Below are 12,143 nucleotides of genomic sequence, written 5' to 3' on the forward strand. Positions count from 1 at the left end.
AACATGCTATACTTGCATTAGTAGTCAGCCTCAATTTTTCTCCCCACAAACATATGTTTTACTTACCAGTGCCTTATAACTGGGCATAAAGGATCAAGCTAGCAGTATGGGCTGTGTTAAGAAAGTGTGCAGGAGTTTAAGACATGCCCACTCTTTGCATTGGATGATATTTCAGAATGGCGACCACCTACACCCATTCACTTCACTTTTATACTCAGTGTATAAGTCTGTTTATGAAGGGATTTTTAGAGGCCCCAAAAGTCGACTTGTATGCCAATATCCACAGTACCTATTTATTTAATTGCTCTTCCAGCAGCTATTTAGGAATATCAGTAACTGAATATTAAGCAAATAAAAAGGTTATAGGTTTCGGGTAATATCACACACAAAGCACAAAATTGCTGATGGCTGTCAATGCCAGTGAAATTTTACCAAAGCATGACTAAGCAGATTCAGGAGCAAGGGATAAATAAAGAAAGCTGTGGCACCAGTTTCTTGAGGGTAGAAATTACTGTTTATGATGTTATCACACAGATGCTTATCTTGCTTATTCCAAATTCCTCTTTCCACTTTAAAAATAATGAAGGGGAATTTAGTATGGCATGTTAAATATTCATGCAACATCTCCAACAGCAGTTTATGCTCTTTTCTTTCACTGGTAGTGCATGCTAGCTGTAAAATGGAAACAAAGAATGATAACCATAAGCCTGTAAGACTAGTCTACAGGCCTGCTGAGCACCTAAAAACTCTGAATAGCAGTCAATTGATGCATGGATAATGAGAACTAATCAGCATAAATTGAACTTCGTAAAATTTTCTAGAAAACTATGACAGTTAAACATTTATGAGTTCTAAGGAACAAATGGCCTAACTTTTGTGAAAGGAACAGAAAACAAAGGATTGTTATTTTTCATGAACTTTACCATGCCTTCAACTGCAGGGCAGAATATGATCAATATGTGTATAATTAGTACTTTAAAACTGTTGCTCAGTTTGTTGATGCATTGTTGAGTGTGGTATTGATCCTGTGTTGAGGTCTCTAATCCCAAGTGTGGAATTGATGCCATTGTTACAATTTACCTCATTGCACCCTGGCTGGGAAGGGAATGAATACACCAGAAATCACATTTCAAAAGACTATGAGCAGAATTTTCCCCCTGTTGGAGGCGAAGTTGAAGGGCGGGCGCACACAGGCACGCTTCCGATCGGCGTCCCTGATTGGGGGAGCGGCGCCATTTTACGTGGGTGGGCCAATTAAGGCCTGTGCACTCCCTGTGCGGGCAGGGGCGGGGTGGTGGGGGGGGGGGTAGGGGGGTGAAATCCCAAAATCGAGAGTGTGCTCTTTTGCGCATGTGCACGAAAGAGCACACTCATCTCCCTGAGGCTAAGTGCTGCCTCAGGGAGATCGTCTCTAAATGTGAAAAAGATAACAATAGAATAATAAAATTTCCCTAACATGCCCCCCCATGTGACACTGTCACATGAGTTGGGACATGTCCATAATTTTTACAAAATTTTTATTAAAATTTTTTAAACCCTACAGGAAACCTCATTCCACCCGTGGATGAGGTTTCATGCTTTTTCTGAAGCCCGCCGGGGCTCCTGGCCTGCCCACCAACCTTAAGTTTGGACAGGCGGGTCCACTAATTACTTTAATTGCTCTGTCAATGCCTCAATAGGGCCACTGACAGTCGGCGGGAACGCAGCTGATTTTGCTGCGCCCCTGCCTACCAGAAAATTTAAATGGGGCGTGGTAACGTCGGGAGTTCTGCCCGACATCACCGTGTGTCATTTTACGTGTCGGCCAGTGGGCCCCACCCCCACTCGCCAATGGGAAAACCCTGCCCTATCAGTGTGACCCAATTGCACTTTGCTTCTGCCCTGTTCTGCAATGTTCTTGGTTTCCTATAGGACCTATAGGGTTACCGTCTTGCAGCTGAAGTCCAGGATGGAGGTAGGACTGATGGGAAGACATCACCCACTGAAGTTTACTTAAGTCCCACCCTTGGTGTCCTATGTGTTTTGCTGGTCCACGAGAGGCAAGATTACTTCTTAGTGGTAGAAAAGAGGATGACAGGAATCTTTCATATGTTAAGGCAACCTTGCTAGAATGAGCTTTTTTCTTTTACATTCATGACTGAAGAAATGTATTCGATGATTTCTTTTGAAAAATAGGAAAATCAGTAACAAAATATTAAGTTAATCAGAGAAAGAAGATACAAGATTTCAGGTAATATCACACATAAAGCACAAAATTTACTACGATTTCTATTACAATCATCAGACAAACTGGCTCTGTCACCAAGAGGCTGACCGCTATTATATTTTGCTGACTCCCCTCCTGTTTAGTTAGTGTTTCAGCTCATGTGATATTGGTGTAGGCATTCAGTAACAAGTGCTGATTGCCTGGCTCTGGAAATTCCAATCTGGTCAGGAACTTGGATCCAGGTCCTGCTGCATTAATGTTATGTCGCCATCAGGGGAAGTCATATTTTACATTCATAAATAATTAAAGATCATTTGGAAATTATAAGAGTGGGAAACAGGCACATGAGGATGTTTAGCTCATTGCAACTTTATGAGCAGACATGATAAACCAAACTGAAACCCATTCTAATGCATGGAAATATCTTAAATTGGTCATCTTGTTATTGTGTCAATTGATGTGGAAGAAAGCATTGAGCAAAGCAGCAGTCTGCCCTTTGCAATGTCAGAGGAAGATATGGACATGCTTTTGTGCAGATAAGCTTGAAAAACCAAGTTCAGATTTTTTAAACCATTCAAAACAGAATTAATTCTGACACTTACAGAACATTTTAACTTGATAGGTTTGTTGGGGCATGCAAAAAATGTTCTGTGCAATGTTGATGTTGATCAGGCACTCTGTGATCAGGGTCAAAGGCCTTTTTTAAGAGGGGGAGAAATAAATAATTCAAGCTAAAACATTGAAGTGTTGCTTTCCATTACCAATCAGTGACAGATGTAGGAAAGTATTTTGCTGTAGACATCAAACCCCTAGGAATCAGATTGTGAAGCATTACATCCCAACTATTGCACAAAGAGTTCCTCACCCAGGGACAATTTTAAACTAACCTGTCTGATGGTCATCTGATGGATTGGGCATCTGTTTTACACTCCACCTGACTTTACATTCTATTGACTTGAAATGGGTATGTAATCAGACCTGGTCAGTTTTTGGCCAGGTGAGTTAGCTTAAAATTACCTACTTTGTCTTTCTGGGCTCAAATGCAACCACATCCTGAGATACAGGATTTCACTCCAACAGTGAGTTTCAACAGTAGTTTCACAGACAGTTATGGTCAGAAACAATGAAAATCTGTAAGCTACCATGTCCATAGCTCAGTGGTAAGCCCACTGTCCAGTGTTCCAATGTTCAATCATACATCCCTAATTGACCTTGAGGTGAAGGTGATGGGCCTCATTTGTAAACCGCTGCAGGCCACGTGATGTAGGTGCACCCACTGTGCTGTTAGGAAGGAAATTCCAGGATTTTGACCCAGCGACAGTGAAGGAACAGTGATATAGTTCCAAATCTGGATTGTGTGTGGCTTGGAGGAACTGGGAAGGGGCAAATTAATAAGTGTTTCTATTGTGTGCCCTATTAAAAATTGACCTCCAAGCTTCTTCTCAAAATACAAAAATCCAACAAAGACCAGGGCCAGGACCAGGGCCTTCCCGATGGGATATTATGGTCCCCTGAACTGAATGGAGATCAAAGTGGCTCACCGCATCTGCCAGGAGGAGACATGCTGCGGTGTGGCTGTAAAATGCTGGCCCAGATATCCACAGAACACTTGACATATCCAAGTGGTTTTACTCTTATATACAATAGTGCTTCTTTTTCTACCCGGATACATCTTGGTGCTGTTCAAACATATCCTGCAACTGTGCTGAGTTGCTATCTGAAGATCAAGGATGACTGTGGTGCTTGACTACACTGTGGTAGCATGAGACTCTTGGACTGAGGTGACCTTCATCTCAGGGCTTCTGAGTCTAGGGGAACTCTTCACCAGTGGGGCAATGCTACTTCTGGAATTTTGGGCTTGTTTACTTCTTTGTTCTTTTCTTCTCCAATTATTTTAGCAAAGTCACCTACTGTTTGGAAGAACTTTATCCTTCATTTGAAGGTATTTAAATTAAGTCACAGGCACAGTTGGGCTTTGTTTAAAATTCATTCACGGGATGTGGGCTTCACTGGTTGGGCCAGCATTTATTGCCTGTCCCTAGTTGCCCTTGAGAAGGTGGTAGTGAGCTACCTTCTTGTACCCCTGCAGTCCATGTGGTGTAGGTACACCCACAGTGCTGTTAGGGAAGGGAGTTCCAGGATTTTGACCTAGTGACAGTGAAGGTACAACGATATATTTCCGAGTCAGAACGGTGAGTGGCTTGGAGGGGAACTTCCCTTGTCCTTCTAGGTGGTAGTGGTCCTGAAAGGTGCTGTCTAAGGAGCCTTGGTGAATTCCTGCAGTGCACCTTGTAGATGGTACACGCTGTGCATCGGTGGTGCAGGGACCGAATGTTTGTGGATGTGGTGCCAATCAAGTGCACTGTTTTGTCCTGTATGGTGTCCAGCTTCTTCAGTGTTGTAGGAGCTGCACTCATCCAGGCAAGTGGGGAGTATTCCATCACATTTCTGACTTGTGCCTTGTAATTGGTGGATAGGCTTTGAGGAGTCAGGAGGTGAGTTACTCGTTGCACGATTCCTAGCCTCTGATCTGCTCTTGTAGCCACAGTATATGGCTAGTCCAGTTCAGTTTCTGGTCAATGGTAACCCCCAGGATATTGATAGTGGGGGCTCCAGTAATGGTAATGCCATTGAACATCATGGGGCGATGGCTAGATTCTCTCTTGTTGGAAATGGTCATTGCCTGACATTTGTGTGGCGCAAATGTTACTTGCCACTTGTCAGCCCAAGCCTGGATATTGTCCAGGTCTTGCTGCATTTGGACATGGAACTGCTTCAGTACCTGAGGAGTCACAAATGGTGCTGAACATTGTGCAATCATCAGCGAACATCCCCACTTCTGACCTTATGATGGAAGGAAAGTCATTGATGAAGCAGCTGAAGATGATCGGGCCTAGGACACTACCCTGAGGAATTCCTACAGTGACGTCCTGGAGCTGAGATGATTGACCTCCAACAACCACAACCATCTTCCTTTGTGCTAGTTATGACTCCAACCAGTGGGGAGTTTTCCCCGATTCCCATTGACTCCAGTTTTGCTCGGGCTCCTTGATGCCACACTCGGTCAAATGCTGTCTTGATGTCAAGGGCAGTCACTCTCACCTCACCTCCGGAATTCAGCTCTTTAGTCCATGTTTGAACCAAGGCTGTAATGAGGTCAGGAGCTGAGTGGCCCTGGCGGATCCCAAACTGGGCATCAGTGAGCAGGTTATTGCTGAGCAAGTGCTGCTTGATAGCACTGTTGATTACCCCTTCCATTACTTTACTGATGAGGGGGCCGAGATGGATCCTCCGCTCGGCACTTTTGCCTGAAGATTGTTGCGAATGCTTCAGCCTTATCTTTTACACTGCTGTACTGGGCTCTTCCATCATTGACGATGTCGATGTGGAGCCTCTTCCTCCAGTGAGTTGTTTAATTGTCCACCACCATTCACAACTGGATGTGGCAGGATTGCAGAGCTTAGATCTGATCCATTGGTTGTGGGATCGCTTAGCTCTGTCTATCACTTGCTGCTTATGCTGTTTGGCACGCTAGCAGTTCTGTTTAAAAGCAAAATACTGCGGATGCTGGAAATCTGAAACAAAAACAAAAAACTCAGCAGGTCAGACAGCATCTGCGGAGAGCAACACAGCTGACGTTTCAAGTCTGTATGAATCTTCATCAGAATGAAAAAGAGTCTGATGAAGAGTCATACAGACTCGAAATGTCAGCAGTGTTCCTCTCCACAAATGCTGTCAGACCCGTTTTATAGCTTCACAAGGTTAACATTTCATTTTTAGGTATGCCTGGTGCTGCTCCTGGCATGCCCTCCTGCACTCGTCACTGAACCAGGGTTGATACCCTGGCTTGATGGTAATGGTAGAGTGGGGGGATATGCCAGGCCATGAGGTTACAGATTGTGTTTGAGGACGATTCTGCTGCTGATGGCTCACAGCACCTCATGGATGCTCAGTCTTGAGTTGCTAGATCTGTTCAAAATCTATCCCATTTAGCATGGTGGTAGTGCCACACAACACGATGGAGGGCATCCTCAATGTGAATGTGGGACTTCGTCTCCACAAGCTGTGTGGTGGTCACTCCTACCAATACTGTCTTGGACAGCTGCATCTGCAGTAGGCAGCTTGGTGAGGATGAGGTCACGCATGCTTTTCCCTCTTGTTGGTTCCCTCACCACCTACCGCAGACCCAGTCTAGCAGCTATGTCCTTTAGGACTCAGCCAGCTCAGTCAATAGTGGAGCTACGGAGCCACTCTTGGTGATGGACATTGAAACCCCCCACCCAGAGAACATTGTGCCCTTGCCACCCTTAGTGCTTCCTCTAAGTGATGTTCAACATGGAGGAGCACTGATTCATCAGCTGAGGGAGGGCGGTAGATGGTAATCAGCAGGAGGTTTCCTTGCCCACGTTTGGCCTGATGCCATGAGACTTCATGGGGTCCGGAGTCATCATTGAGGACTCCTAGGGCATCTCCCTCCTGGCTGTATACCACTGTGCCATCAGCCCAGCTGGGTCTGTCCTGCCAGTGGGATAGGACGTACCCAGGGATGGTGATGGTGGAGTCTGGGACATTATCTGTAAGGTATGATTCCATGAGGATGACTAGTCTGGCTGATGCTTGACTAGCCTGTGAGACAGCTTTCCCAATTTTGGCACTAGCCCCCAGATGTTAGTAAGGAGGACTTTGCAGGGTCGACAGGGCTGCGACTGCCATTGTCGTTTTTGGTGCCTGGGTTGATGCCGGGTGGTCCGTCCAGTTTCATTCCTTTTTTGTGTCTTTGTAGCAGTTTGTTACAACTGAGCGAGTGGAGGGCATTTTAAGGGTCAACCACATTGCTGTGGGTCTGGAGTCACATGTAGGCCTGACCAGGTAAGGATGACAGATTTCCCTCCCTAAAGAAGAACCAGATGGGTTTTTACAACAATCAACAATGGTTTCATGGTCATCATTGGACTTTTAAATACCAGATCATCTGCCGTGGCGGGATTCAAACCTGGGTCCCTGCATTACTATTCCCGCGACAATATCACTATGCCATTGCCTCCCCCATCTCAAAACAATTACTGCACTGTACTAATTAATCAGAAGCACACTATTGCCAAATATACTTTAACACAACCTGCAACAATTTTAATAGATTTGTAATGAAGCCAGACTACAATATATGGGTTGGGGTCAGGAAGAAGCTATTGGTGTGTTGACACAATGGCACTCTGGAGATGATCAGCTGAAGTCAGAGTTGGAGGAGTGACACTCTGGGATGACCAGCAGAGATCAAAGTTGGCAGAGGGCATTCTGCAGATGGCAAACAGACGTCAACGTACGTCATTTTACGCTTGAGCGGCTCAGGTGCGAGCCCACCTGCTGAGGTAAAAATTCTGCCCCATGTGTCTGGCTCACAGTGGGAATATTTTTAAGTGTTCAATCGCATTCTGCATATGATTAATCAATGGATTTTAAAATGTCAAATTTACAATTTTAAGATTTTTTCTTACTTTTCCTTTCTGTATCTTTTATCTCTCTTAATCTAACTTTCTTTCACTCTTTTACTTCTTGTTTTTGATTTGACTCTAATTTACACTCTTTCACTATTGTTTCTCTGTTTCTTACTCAAAATCTCATTGGTTAAGGCGATACATTGTACAGTCATTAATTAAGACCCCAGATGCTGTTGCCCTAACTGTGCTGTTATCAACCCACACTTCCAGCAAGCTGCGATGTAAATGTTTTACAAGCTGAAAGGTGCAGTATCAAGTCTAATGGGCCAAGCCATGAGATGCTGTAGGATCGGAATCTCCTCCAACTGGACTTTATTAAATTAAAAAACCCCAAAGACCTCGCTTCATGGACAAAAACACTGCAAAACAAAACAGGCCAAACCTCAACACAGACGCAAGGCTGTACTGCAAGGGTTAATCTTCAAACATGTCAATACTGAAACCAAATTGATACTGTGTAAAGATACTGGGACATTATCATCTCAAAGACACAAAGCTGGTGCCATCAGACAATCCAGTTAAAGAAACGGGAGACATCACAGCAAATGGCCCTAGACAACAACCATCACACAAACAAATATTGACAACAGCTAAGGAGAAATGGGTCTTATCACATGAACATTAACTTGAGATCCAGAGACATCACACTAGGATGGGGGTCCATTGTTTTGGTCGTGGAAACAACATTGTGATGAATGGGTTGTCTGAACCAAGGGTCTGAACCAAAGCAGGAACCAGGCTAAAGAGATTAAGGGGTGCTAATTACCAACCATCTAAACAGAATGTGCTCCAGGAAATATACCTTGATACTATAAACAAGATTTGTAATGAAAAGGCCATGGGATCTGACACTGCAGTCACCAAGGAGGATCAGGAACAGTCAACCTGATTCACGAACCTACAGCTTGCACCGGAACGACCCACCATGTGGGGAGTTGTAAATATCAGCCAGATCCATCCATGGATTTTGGTGCTGAGAATTAAGGATAGCTTTAAGAGTAGTAACTAAATCCTGAAAGGGGGTTTGAGATGGACCGAGTAAGTTTTGGAGCAGAAATGTGGGGTTTTGCCTGTGGTTCTACTTTTCAGTTTATAAATGAGTTTGTGGTTTAGAGTGTTGTGCGCCGTCATTACACTAATTTAGAACTCTTATATTAGGGGCAGTGGAGGTGCCCTGTCAATAAGTAAGTTTGTGGTTGAGCCTAAACCCCTGTGTCCCTTTTTAAAATCCTAAAGTCAAGGACCAACAGGAAGGGTAAATGAGCACTGATCGAACCTCTTACAATGCCACACTCTAGCAAGACCAAACAATAAGTGAACACCTATCTCACTGACAGAAGGAATAAAACCAATTCAATAAAGCACAGAAAAAGAAGAGTTTGAGGCAGTTTCTTTCAAAAGTGGTATTTCCACAACATGACCCACTTTCTAAAGTTCTGGCTTCATCATGCTGTACTTTTAGCATTGTTTATAGCAGCTGTGAGCATTAGGCCATTTGGCAAGTAGAAAATCAGTCCTACAATAGTAATTTGACACCTCTATAAATAAGCTTTATGCATTTGATGGAATCCTCAATATTTTGACCTTTGCATCAAAAATATGACCTTCACAGCATCATCATGTTAATGTTGAGGGAAGTTCAGAATGCAACTACTTAATGCCCCTTGGAGAATACATGATAACCTAGGACTTCTTGCAACAGATTAAATATGGAAGTTACACCCAATTTCCATAATTGAGTGATTTACAGAGCCCAGGCAGCTCAATGGGTAACAGCACTGCCTTACTTTGTCCCCTCCAATTTTCTCTTCTGCTTTCCTGAAGTCATTAATCCTTGCTAAGAGGCTTATGGTATCTGACGCATATAGTTATTCCTCATGTCTGAAAGGAAATAGTGAGTCCTGACAAGACAACAACCACCCCCACCACCCCCCCCAGCCCCCCCCCCCCCCCCCACCCCCCCACCCCCAACCCCTTAAACCAGCTTATATTTCACCTCTCTTCTATTTTTACTTAGTTCTGTTGAAGGGTCATTCGGACTCGAAACGTTAACTGTGCTCCTCTCCGCAGATGCTGCCAGACCTGCTGAGTTTTTCCAGGTATTTTTGTTTTTGTTTTGGATTTCCAGCATCCGCAGTTTTTTGCTTTTAAGATAATAAGCAAGGTATAGCTGAAAAATACTGTGCTAAGGACAGGCTCCTTGGGAGGATTGAATATGGTGAATGTTGAGACTACAAAATGAACTGGGCAATGTGGATGAGGGTGCCAAATAGGGTAAAAGAAAACCTTACAGTGCTGTAATGCAAATTCAACAATCCTGGCCCAACAAGTCTACACTTAAACTTGGGCAAAAATGGCACAGAGTTCCAGGTGACAAGACTTAGAGACAGTGGAATCATCTTGAAAAGCAGCACGGCCAGCTTTGCCGCTGTTATTCTATATAGACATTTTGGACTCATCAAGAACATGAAATCCAGTGACCCAGTTCTAGTGTTCCAGATTCAAACAGTAAATAATAAGTGGCCAAGTACTTTTAATTCCACATTTCTGGTATGTCTGTGTAAACAGTTTTGCACAGATGCATCAAACAAGTCATGGACGCATTGTTCTCTATAGCTTGTAATTTCATCAGATTCCGATTGACAAGCAGCTGCCACATGACATTGCAATTTACTGGCTGGCATGGTTCCCAAAGTCCAAAGAGTTGAACTCAAAGCCCCTTTGATTACTGTCAGTGTTACATCAACAGGAAAGGATCCCATTTTCTCAATTTGCATCTTGTTTGTAACTGCAGCACACCATCAAGCAAATGAATGTTTTCTTCCCAAACAGCTGCCACAGTGTCTTTATTTCAAGGATGTCAACTACATCAGCCCTCTTTACCATAGAAAGGTAAGCCTCTACTTTTGATTTCTGGTCTGGCCTTTGAAGATCAAGGTCATCCTCTACAGTGTTTTCCCATGATAACAGGTAAAAAGCACAGTAATGAAGCACATCGCTGGCATTTTGTTGACATGCTTCAGGTGCATGAATCAGTCTGAGGGTATTCAACATCCATTTCTGTGTGCTGCCTTTTACACAATTTCACCCTACAAAGAAGCTTCCGCATGGAGGCCGCAGAGCAAACACCTTTCTGCTGTGGGCTAGGACATTGGCAAACGGACCAGAATGGGACTGACAAGAAGTTTACGTACAAGACAATTACATACCATGTGGAGTGATTGCATGTCAGGTCATAAGTGAAAGAAAAAAGCAAAAAACTGCGGATGCTGGAAATCCAAAACAAAAATAAAATAAAAATACCTGGAAAAACTCAGCAGGTCCGGCAGCATCTGCGGAGAGGAACACAGTTAACGTTTCGAGTCCAGTCGTACGGACTCGAAATGTTGATTGCGTTCCTCTCCGCAGATGCTGCCGGACCTGCTGAGTTTTTCCAGGTATTTCTATCTTTATAAGTGAAAGAACACTGCTAAGCTGAGAGTGTAAAAAGAATTTCACTGCCCATAAATTCATGTACATTAATGTGAGCGAAGAAGAAAGTGTCTAGCATGTTTGATACTGTGCCTTCTTGGAAGCTGTGGCTGACTGCCCTTACTTTGCCCGATTACAATTTTTCCTGCATTGAGTTGCTCTGTATTATTTGGCACTGACCGTCAGGCTATTCCTGTTACTGCAGCTGTACTGCTCTCATTATGGGCCAGTATTGTTACATACCTAACTGTGTCATGCTCTTCCGTCTGACTTCATGCAAAAGGGCTTGTACATTAGTGAATCTAGAGGGTGTAGGTTTTTAAATTTAGTTGTCAAAATTATTTTTGCTGAGGTTACCTCTTTCAGGTGCTGCTGACCTTTAGATTCTATAGGAGCAAACTCATTTTTGACCCTAATTGGCAAGCCCCCAATGACTGGCAACCATAATGTCAGAAGCAAACCATCAATATTTAAATTAGGAAGACTGTAGAAACTGCAGAAATATTTAGCCCATGAGTCATAGCAAGCTATTCGGCTGTGGGAGTATCACAGCCAAACCCAATCTTGCCTCATCCGAGGTTCGCACAGATACACTGGTGACAGGAGTTGGAACCTTGTTTGATTATTTTCTTAGTAGTCCAATATCAGTGAGGTTAACAATGGTACCCTTACTGTTGCTCTGGCTAAGATTAAGTAACTCAGAACCAATATGAACCTAGGTCCTTTCCACTCTTCACCATCAGTTCCACACAAAGCAGAACATTTATTGATGCAATCATCAGCTAGAGCATTTGGTTCCATTTTAACCAGGTATACTGAAATAAAGAAAACAAAAACGGAATTACCTGGAAAAACTCAGCAGGTCTGGCAGCATCGGCGGAGAAGAAAAGAGTTGACGTTTCGAGTCCTCATGACCCTTTGACAGAACTTGAGTTCGAGTCCAAGAAAGAGTTGAATATAAGCTGGTT

General features: G+C 43.6%; 1 protein-coding gene across 1 annotated transcript in view; it reads right to left on the reverse strand.

Moving 5' to 3' along the window:
- LOC121293629 (protein sidekick-2-like) overlaps positions 1-12,143 on the reverse strand; it is a 941,309-nt gene that overhangs the window by 131,701 nt on the left and 797,465 nt on the right. The window lies entirely within an intron of this gene.

Source organism: Carcharodon carcharias, chromosome 22, assembly GCF_017639515.1.
Source record: "Carcharodon carcharias isolate sCarCar2 chromosome 22, sCarCar2.pri, whole genome shotgun sequence".
Classification (NCBI taxonomy): Eukaryota; Metazoa; Chordata; class Chondrichthyes; order Lamniformes; family Lamnidae; genus Carcharodon; species Carcharodon carcharias.